Source organism: Lipotes vexillifer, unplaced genomic scaffold (assembly GCF_000442215.2).
Source record: "Lipotes vexillifer unplaced genomic scaffold, Lipotes_vexillifer_v1.1 scaffold645, whole genome shotgun sequence".
NCBI lineage: Eukaryota > Metazoa > Chordata > Mammalia > Artiodactyla > Lipotidae > Lipotes > Lipotes vexillifer.
The window spans coordinates 1,691,303-1,702,364 of record NW_006777439.1 but is presented as its reverse complement, the minus strand read 5'-3'; the positions used below and the strand labels follow the sequence as shown (position 1 = coordinate 1,702,364).

Sequence of the window (11,062 nt, the reverse complement as noted above, 5' to 3'; positions counted from 1 at the left end):
TCAACTTCAAAAGGCAGAAAAAAAATGAGTTTATCTGGGCAGTAAAAATATAGAGGGACTCCCCTGGTGGTGCAGTGGTTAAGAATCTGCCTGCCAATGCAGGGGACACAGGTTCAAGCCCTGGTCCAGGAAGATCCCACATGCTGCCGAACAACTAAGCCCATGCGCCACAACTACTGAGCCTACGCTTGAGAGCCTGCGAGCCACAACTACTGAAGCTCGCGCACCTAGGGCCCGTGCTCCGCAGCAAGAGAAGCCACTGCAATGAGAAGCCCGCTCACCACAAAGAAGAGTAGCCCCTGCTCGCCGCAACTAGAAATGAAGACCCAATGCAGCCATAAATGAATGAATGAATAAATGAAAAAATAAAAATATAGACACCTCTGTTACTTTGGAATAAAGAATAGAAATGAATGCTTTATGAAAAATATGGACTTAAAAATTAGGAAGGAATCTGAGAAACTCAGATAATTTTTTTCTTCCAGCAGCTTAAATAAAATATTCTCAGCCTTGGGCTTCCCTGGTGGCGCAGTGGTTGAGAGTCCGCCTGCCGATGCAGGGGACGCGGGTTCGTGCCCCGGTCCGGGAAGATCCCACGTGCCGCGGAGCGGCTGGGCCCGTGAGCCATGGCCGCTGAGCCTGCGCGTCCGGAGCCTGTGCTCTGGAACGGGAGAGGCCACAGCAGTGAGAGGCCCACGTCCGGCAGAAAAAAAAAAGAAAAAATTCTCAGCCTGTAGATTTTTATGAAAGCCCCTGTGCATTTACATACTTTCTCCACCTTCCTTTCTTTGCACATAGGCATACATAGCTCATTAATTCCTTTAATTAAGAGGAATGAATCAAAGGTTTTTGTCTTCTAATAAGCAGTTGCTTCGTTTTATGCAATATAGCACCATAATCTTTGATCTTCCCTTAATATATTTCTTTGGAAATCTCACAAGTTGTCGAGATGATAGTTAAATAATTTCCTAAATCTGCGTCTGATAAACATTTAGAAATAATCACAGTACAGTATGCCAGTAATGTATCTTAGTGCAGATTGCTCTGAAATTGTCATATGATAGCAATCATAGCAAAATCTGACGCAAGCTTCCCAAACTGAGAATTTGTGGCAATTTGTGATAGAGATGAGAATGAATTTCATGATTTAGAAAATTAGATAGGTAAATTTAGAATACATTTAGGATTTTGTAGAAATATTTACTTTATGAGTAGTTATTTTAAATGTCCATTTATGTAGGCTAGTGTACCTGGAGGCCCCCCTGACATGCTGGTTTCCTACTGGGGAAACCATAGTTGACTAAATACTTAATATATACCCAACCTGCTGTAAGACATATACACTGTCATTTGATCCTTAGAAGAATTCTTTGAAATAGAAAATTATTTATCTCTGTTCTTTAGATAAGGAAACTGAAGTTCCAGGAAATTCAATCACGCATGTAAGGTCACACAGCTGGTAAGTGGGAAGGGCAGTATTTGAACCTAGGTTGATCCATAAATGTTTCACTGTATCACACCACCTCCAGTCTTATCCATTTGTTCAAGCTGACTTTTTACCAGCAATACTCTCTTTACTTTATATACTTTAAAGTGATTAAAATATCCTGTAAAAATGTTCCATAGTAATATTCTGAAGGAAATCTTGAAAAGTCCCTTTGGTAAGACACTCACTCCTCGGGTTGCCCAGATTTTGTGAAACAGTATTGGAGATGTTACTATTATTTTAGAAGCTAAAAAAGAACATGGTACTGCTTGCTGGCTCCTCCTCCACTTAGTAAGGAGCAGTGCGCATCCTTTCCGCTTTCACTGTTAGCTGTGTCTCTTCTGTGCTACCACATAGAGTTGACTTGATTTGTGACAACAGCAGAAAAGGTGATTATAAGTTGCTCAGTACATAAATTACCTTTCTATTCTTGGTACTAAGTGAATTTCTAAAACCAACATCTAAATTCTTTGATTCTCTGCCATTAAAAAAATTTGTCTTTCCAATGAGATTTTTACTGAAAGTACTGAAAAATATCTAATATTTCTTGTCTATCGAAATGCTTTTCTGAGTACATGTCAAATGCTGGTTTGGTTTATACAAAGGATGCAGATTTCTTCCTGGATTGCACTTTCACTGAGGGACTAATTGTCTCTTATGTACCTTCAACTCTCCACTTAGAACAGTTCTTGGCAAACAGTACATTCTCCATGCGTGTTTGTTGAATTGGAATTGTTTCTAGCAGGACACTGTGCCCCTGATATAGATGCTTATCTTCTCTGAAATTTAAGATTTTTGAATGAAATGAAGAAACCTTGATTTTGGATTTCTTTGTGCATCTAAGTCTTCATCTGAAGCCAGGGAGGGAAGGGTACGGACTGCTGCTGTCCACAGCTCCCATGCCCTTGGGCTTTACCTAGAGGTCTAGGCATTGATGACCAGCTGCCTTTCTCCACTTAACCTTTGGTTACAGGCACTGGCCCCACAAAGGTCCTCACACTAGTCAGCTGCCTTGTCTGGCCCCTCTCCCCTTCCTTCCTCTCCTGTCCTTCCTCTGCGATCATCCTGTGCTCACCCAGCACCTGCATCCCCAGTACTTTGCATGTCATTCTGTTGAATTTGGGGTTAGTATCAACCTTTCTCCTAGTCCTTTATGGCTTTTGCATGTAGTTTTCATGACTCTTGATTCTTATGTGTAATTCATGCATTGTGATGGTTCTATTCACAAAGAACATGCGTTCTACACAAACTTCTACTAACACATGTTGCTGTCAAACATTATCGCTAGACGTTTGGGAAGGCAAGTAAGGAAGTAGGTCAGGGCTGTGAGACTCAGGCCCTCCCAGAAAAGTGATGAGGAACTGGGATGTCCTATTGCTTCCAGTCACTTCAACAGCCCCCGCCTCTCCTGATGCCTCCCAAGAGTGTTCTGAGGCCACCTCCATCAGTTTTCACAGGATATGGCATCTTTCCTAGCAGCCTAGGGAGTTCTAGTTTTCATGCTGTGCTCCACAGATCCCCTAGACTCCACAGGTCCTTCTGTCATTCCTCGAACATCTGACTCAACTTCTAATGCAGATGTGTAGTGACTTTAAAGAATGTACACACAATGTATTTTATAACAAATTTTAACACTGGAGGCCACTAAGCTGTGTTCTCACTGATGGATTGATTTCACAGTGCATAAATTTTATGAATTAGAATTTATAAAATAAATTCATTTGTAACCTAGATGTTGGCTGTCTCTGTGAGCAGTCTCTAATCTCACTCCATGCTGTTCAGACCTGAGCTCTGTGTCTGTTCTTCTTTCAGACCCCAGGCCCTCTCATCTCTCCTCTGGGTTATTGTAACAGGCACTCATCCACTTGCTTCACAATCCATTCCCAGCAGCAGCCAAAGTAAGCCTGTTCATAGGGTCTGATGACTCCTCTACTCAAAAACCTTCCCATAGTTGCTTATATTTTTTTGTTCTTCTTGTTGTTGTTGGGGTTTTTTCCAGGTTAACTGAGATATAATTGACACATAACATTGTGTAAGTTTAAGATGTACAACGTGTTGATTTTATATAATTATAAATTGTAAAATGGTTACCACCTTAGTATTGGCTACCCCTCCATCCTATCACATGGTTACCATTTCTCTTTGTGGTGAGAAAGTTAAGATCTACTCTCTTAGCAATGTTCTAGTATATGATACAGTATTATTAGCTACAACCACCATGCTGTGTATTAGATCCCCCAAATTGTTAATCTTATAACTGGAAGTTTGTAACCTTTGACCAATATCTCCCCGTTTCTCCACCCCCCCCACCCCCCCGCAATCCCTGGTAACAACCACTGTACTCTCTATTCCTCTGAGTTCATCTTTTTTTTTTTTTTTTTTTTGCGGTACGCGGGCCTCTCACTGTTTTGGCCTCTTCCGTTGCGGAGCACAGGCTCCGGACGCGCAGGCTCAGCGGCCATGGCTCGTGACGCGCAGGCTCAGTGGCCATGGCTCACGGGCACAGCTGCTCCGCGGCATGTGGGATCTTCCCGGACCGGGGCATGAACCCGTGTCCCCTGCATTGGCAGGTGGACTCTCAACCACTGCACCACCAGGGAAGCCCTGAGTTCATCTTTTTGAGACTCCACATACAAGTGATATCATACAGAATTTGTCTTTCTCTGGCTTATTTCACTTAGCACATTGCCCTCAGAGTCCATTCATGTTGTTGTAAAGGGCAGGATTTCTTCCTTTTTATGCTTGGATAATATTCCATTGTGTGTATATCACATCTTCTTTTTCCATTCATCTGTTGACAGACATTTACGTCCATAGTTTAGATTCACAGTTCTCCATATTATTTAGAGTAAAAGCCCAAGACATTGCAATGGCTTATAAAGTCCTACACTATCCACCCTCACCCCCTGCTTGATGTTCCTGTTCTTATTATCCCATCTCTCTTTGCCCTCACTGGCCTCCTTGGCCTTCCTCTAACATGCCAGCCATACTCCTGCCTCAGAGCCTTTTCTCTTAATTGCCCCTCTGCCCTAAACATTTTTGCTTAGCTGGATCCCCCATCCCCAGGTCTTTACTCAAATATCAACTTGCCTTACCTAACCTGACAACACCTTCCTTAAAATATCCCTCCATTCCCTTTCCTGCTTTTTTCCTCTGTTAAAATTGTCTAAAACTTCTCTATTATCACTAATATTCAATAGCAATATTATCACCATCTAATGTGCATATATTTTGCATCTCTGTTTATTGCACCCTTTCCCCCTGTAGAAAGTAATCCATGTTGCCAGAAATTTCTGAAAGTTTTCTTCCCTGCTGTACTCCCAGTACACAGCAGTTGGTAGGTTATCAACAAATATTTGAGTTCTCCGGAAATAATCCATGAGCCCCAGAACATTAGTAAATAGACTAGATTTTTCTGGGACTTTTGCAGGGGAGATGGACAAGGTGGTTTATGTCCAAGGGGAGATTCTCCTTTCAATTATTCCTTTCCTAAGAATAGAGACCAAATTGTTTTGACTTAAGAGAGCTGCTCTCCCAGTGCCTTGGACATTACTATAAACAGTTCCTTTTTAGGTCAGTACAACATTTAATCAATCAGATTAAGTTATAATGTTTATGAGGATCTGAGAGTGAGATGTGCCATAATGCAAAAGTCAAGTGGATTTTGGAGGAAAATAGATTTATGAAAATTCTTTTTACTATTACCTGAATGCAATGATCTAGATAAACTAAATAAGTAACTCTATTTTTTTTCCTATTTTTCCTAACCCCCAACCACCAACTGCCTCCCCCTTCATCTCCATCCCCATCCCCCAATCAATGAAGTAAAGCCAAACTTATTGTCCAAATGGTAGATTACCCAAGCGGTTTGCTTTTCCTCATGCCCATTCTGTTTATAGACTTCTGGCCAATTCTATTGTTCCCCACCTGGAATGACAATATGAAAAGAATTAAGGCAATTAATGTTATCACTTATGGTAAAAAGTTGGGTGAGGAAGAAAAGAACAATCATTGGCTAAAAGGAAATTTGAAGGGTCCATATGGATTGTCCCTCCATGTATTTTGTTAGCATATATAATTGATAACAATACTAATGCATTAAAAATGATATTCTTGGGCTTCCCTGGTGGCGCAGTGGTTGAGAGTCCACCTGCTGATGCAGGGGACACGGGTTCGTGCCCCGGTCCGGGAAGATCCCACATGCCGCGGAGCGACTAGGCCTGTGAGCCATGGCTGCTGAGCCTGCGGGTCTGGAGCCTGTGCTCTGCAACGGGAGAGGCCACAACAGTGAGAGGCCCGTGTACTGCAAAAAAAAAAAAAAAAAAAAAAAAGATATTCTTTACTTCCCAGTTTGCATTTTTAGCTCACATGTATTTCATTAACACACATGAGCAGGAGCAATACACACGTAGGAACAAATGAGGTTTCTTTACCAGCCATTGTGCAAAGTTAACGAGTAGCTATTTTTAAGGCTGATCTACTAGTATATGTAAATGTAAACACATCTGTATGCAGTGGTGACATCTTTAAGTAATTGAAAGCTCAGCATGAAAATTGTGTCCAGCCTTAAGATCATTCTCAGTTAAAAGGTTAATCCTTTTAATAGTTAAATAGGCTGCCCTCTCAGATATATCTCAGAGAAGAGAATTTATTATATAAGGTATAATCTCATTGGGTATGCAAGGTAAATAACCTCATTAAGACTGGAATGTGAAGGAGATACACTACTATTCAAATAGGGCAAAAGGGGGCCAACAAGTTAAAACAAAAGGCAGTTATGGAAAGTCAACCACTGCTTTTATTTTGTGTTTCATATTTTGTGCTGAATAAGCAGATTAAAAGGGTGAGCTGCTTAGCTTCAAGAAGAGCTGAAAGAAAAGAGACCTGCCCCGGCCATGGCATTCACGTTCGCGGCCTTCTGCTACATGCTGGCGCTGCTGTTCACCGCCGCACTCATCTTCTCTGCCATTTGGCATATTATAGCATTTGATGAGCTGAAGACTGATTACAGGAATCCTATAGACCAGTGTAATACCCTGAATCCTCTTATCCTTCCAGAGTACCTCATCCATGCTTTCTTCTGTGTCATGTTTCTTTGTGCAGCAGAGTGGCTTGCACTGGGTCTCAATATGCCCCTCTTGGCATATCATATTTGGAGGTATATGAGTAGACCAGTGATGAGTGGACCAGGACTCTATGACCCTACAACCATCATGAATGCAGATATTCTAGCATATTGTCAGAAAGAAGGATGGTGCAAATTAGCTTGTCATCTTCTAGCATTTTTTTACTACCTATATGGCATGATCTATATTTTGGTGAGCTCTTAGAACAACACTCAGAAGAACTGGTCCAGTTAAGTGCATGCAAAAAGCCACCAAACGAAGGGATTCTATCCAGCAAGATCCTGTTTCCAAGAGTAGCCTATGGAATCAGATCAGTTACTTTAAAAAATGTCTCCTTATTTTTTAAATGTTTCCACATTTTTTGCTTGTGGAAAGACTGTTTTCATATGTTATACTCGGATAGAGAATTTAAATGGAATGATGTATAAATTTATATAAAATGATACCTCTGGTGTTGACAGGTTTGAACTTGCAATTCTTAAGGAACAGCCATAATCTCTTGAATGACTGCATTAATTATTGACTGTTCTTAGTCCATTGGAAGCTTTTGTTTATAGAAGTTGTAGGGCTCATTTTGGTTTCATTGAAATGCCATTTAATTATAAATTAGCTGTAGATATCAGGTGCTTCTGATGAATTGGAAATATATATCTGACCTGTGGAAACTTCATGGGTTTCCTCATATATCATGTAGGTGACTATATATGGATGCATTAAAAAAATGAGTGGGATTTTTTTCCCTTAGACTTGAAATATTATCCCTGTATATTGCATGAATGAGAGATTTCCCATATTTCCACCAGAGTAATATACTTGCTTTAATTCTTAAGCATAAGTGAACATGATACAAAAATATATGCTGATTTACTTGTGAAGAATGCATTTAAAGCTATTTTAAATGTGTTTTAATTTGTGAGACATTACTTATTAAGAAATTGGTTATTATACTTAGTGTTCTAATCTGGTGGTAAAGATATTCTTAAGAGTTTGCAAGTACTTTAGATTTTCAAAACTGAATGAGAGAGAACATTGTATAACTGTCCTGCTGTTCCTTTAGTGCAATACAATAAAACTCTGAAATTAAGACTTAAAAAAAAAAAAAAGAAAAGAGGCCTGGATAAATCCCTTTGGTGAAAAGCAACAGATTATAGACTGTTGGTCATGCATTAGTTGAATAATCTCAAAGAGTGGAAATTTTGATTTCCACGAGTGTGTCTTCAAAGGGCTATAAACAAAGTGATCCTCCCTGGATCTAAAACCCTGATAGACCTTGGACACTTGTTTCCCCAAAGCATGGGTACCCCTGATGGCTGACTTGATTAACTGTCCTCTTGTTTGACTAAGCTCCCTTGTTATGTTGGAATTTCAAAATCATTACACTATGAAAAATTCCTCTTCCATGTAAGGTATTGGTCAATGGTCTCCTACCAATTAGTATCTACATTCATTGTCATACACATCTATTTCATCTACTGTTATTGTCATTTATGTATCACTAAAAAAAATTAAATTGCTCTTGAGCCTCCAAAATTGAATATTCCTAAAATGGAAGAGCTAGATGGGGCTTGGAGCTTATTTGGTTCAGGCTTCTGCCTTTAGATGGTTAAAGAAGTAATGCATAGGATTCTCAGATGTCATCTATGTTCTCAGAAAATACCATGTCAACACTTGGATGACAGCTTTTCCAGGGGAGTCTGTAGCATGTTTCTGTAACAGGAATTAGCTCTTATGCTACTGGTAATTAGGAGAATGAGGCCAGTATAACTCAGAAGTCATGTTGGTCTCACATGATTTTCCTCAGATCATTAATGTTTTGCATCAGCAAACAACAGCAGCTGAATGCAGCAAGCTAGAAGAACACAGAATATAGAACCTACAGCCAAACTAAGTTAAAGAGAAGACCAACCTGTGAACAGTGTGGCCATGTGCTTTGTCTTAGAAGTGCTGAGTGTGTGGTTCTCTCTGATCTTTGGGTATTTGGCACTTGTCTTCTCAAATCAGTAGCCTCTATCTTTCATTTCATCCCTTCCATCAAGCTGTCTTCTCTCCCTCTCTCTCTCTCTGTCTTTTTATTGTGGTGAAATATACATCTTTTTTAAAAAAAAGGTAAAAATTAGGGCTTCCCTGGTGGCGCAGTGGTTGAGAGTCCACCTGCTGAGGCAGGGGACACGGGTTCGTGCCCCGGTCCGGGAAGATCCCACATGCTGCGGAGCGGCTAGGCCCGTGAGCCATGGCTGCTGAGCCTGCGCATCCGGAGCCTGTGCTCCGCAACGGGAGAGACCACAACAGTGAGAGGCCCGTGTACAGCAAAAAAAAAAAAAAGGTAAAAATCCCTGTGTTTGCAGTAGTCTTTTAAATTAGGAAGTTAACGACTTTTTTAAAAAAACTGAAAATATTTTTATTAGGTTTATTATTCTCTGTGTTGGTGTTTTCATTATAAAGTTGCTTAAGTTTTGAGTGGTTTGCTACTTTTTTTTCCCTATAAATCCTGTGATTTTGCAGAATGCAAGTATCATTTGAAACACATATATATCTTATAGTAGAAGAGCTTGTATTTCATTTTCTTAATGCATGTTGCATGGCTGTTATAACTGATCATGTTCAGGGTTTGCCCTAGGAAGCTAAACTAAGGTTGGAGCAGGATTATCTATATAGAACGTAACAGGAGGAAGTTCCAAGATCAGGAGACTTGCTGAAGTTTTTGTGGGTTTATTAGTGTCAAAGTTCAGAAGTCTCACAACCTATTAGTCTTGGTGCAATGTTCTTATTCCTCAGCCTCTTCTACTTCCAGTGAATGAGATATAAAATGCTGCCTAAGCTTATAGTGGTGACTTCTCTGAACTTTCCCACAACCAGTAAAAATAATTTTTGTGTCAAGAATATAGTTTGTTCAGTATACAGTGAAGCCTCTTTCTAAACCTTTTTCAGTTACATAAGAATTCTGTATTTTCAGGTGGGATTTTTATTTTCTGCTCTCTCCTCTGCCCCCCACACAGCACTCAGGACTCGCTCCATCCTGCAATGCTTTTGCTTGTTACTGATTGGGCAAATTACATGGATGTGATCTCATGGGTGCTATTTCAATTCAATAAGCATATATTGTTACTACATGTAGGGAACCCTGCTAATGAGTTCCTGTTAACTCTCCCAGATCAGAAATTGTTGTCTTATCAGAGACCTTCTAGAGGCAATGCCTTAAGCCAAGACAGCAACTGGACAGAATAGGGACTCAAGTATTCCTTAAGTGTCTCTTAAATCTCTTCAGGGACCAGCCCTGATATTTTTCTGGATGACCTATTCTCAATGGTGTCTGCAGACAAGCTAGGATCCAAGAGAAGGAAGGTGTGGAGCTGATGGTCATCCATAACACAGGAGCTACCTTTATTTGATAACTGGTTTCGTCCAAGATGTTAGTTTAATGACATGTGTGTGGTGGGTGTGTATGTGTTCAATTATTCCACAAAAGACTGTGAAAACTTCAGTGTCTCAACAACTAAATTTCTCTGTGCACAGAGCCACAGGGCTGGCCTGGCATAGTGAAATTCCCATGAAATTGAATTGATCCTCAAATTATTGCTTAAATGATAGGACAGTTAGAACTTAAGAGCATATTAATACTAATGGGAATTCTTTAGCTAATGCTGTGAGACCAGTTGCGAACTGCACTAGGCAAGCTACAAAAAAAAAAAAGCCATTATGGTCTTCTTTTCATTGATGCATGATTTGTTTTATTTAAAACATTTGAGGCTTAAAGTTTTTATACCATGCTCTACGAATACAAGTGTAATGAGGTTGAAAACCAAAATAGTGCTCACCACTATTAGAAAAAGAAAAAGGAAAAAGAAGCTTTAGCTTTTATTTCTTGTCTCATTAACCCCAAGATTTAGAAAATAGAATGCTACCTGAGTAAAATAAGAGTGACAATGCAAAATATTTTTAAAGGGCTTAGTTTTTCTATTGATCTTCTTTTAAACATTTTAAAATTAAAATGTTCTTACATTATAAAGCCATTTTGCAATATGTTTGTGATTTATTCCTAAGTTTGAATCTACCTGAATTAAGCGTATACTGAGCTTTTATTTATTCTTTGAAAATATAGTAGATAAAAAGCCTAAGTGTTTCTGATATTATGTTTTGTCATCTCCAGCGAAGAAGATTGAAATCTTGAGAAACAATTTTCTGAAGAAATGAAATCGTATGCCCTCCTGAACCCTTGGGGGAAAATAGCCTCTCTGTTTGCTCAGAATATGAAACAGTAAAACAGTGCAAGTAAAATGGACAGCCATGCCATGCATGTCACATTTCTATTTGTATTGTTTGAAATGATGTTTTAAAAAGATTTTCTGGGGTTTTATTTATTTGTTTAAGAAATATCTGGTACAAATAATATAGAATCTTGCTGATGTAAGAATTTCCAAATCAGATGTATTTATTTTCTGGGAAATGTGAG

The 11,062-nt window shown here is 39.5% G+C and overlaps 1 pseudogene; it reads left to right on the top strand.

Moving 5' to 3' along the window:
- Positions 1-6,381: 6,381 nt before the first annotated feature.
- On the top strand, positions 6,382-6,816 carry LOC103090114 (protein cornichon homolog 1 pseudogene; annotated as a pseudogene).
- The last annotated feature ends 4,246 nt before the right edge of the window (positions 6,817-11,062 follow it).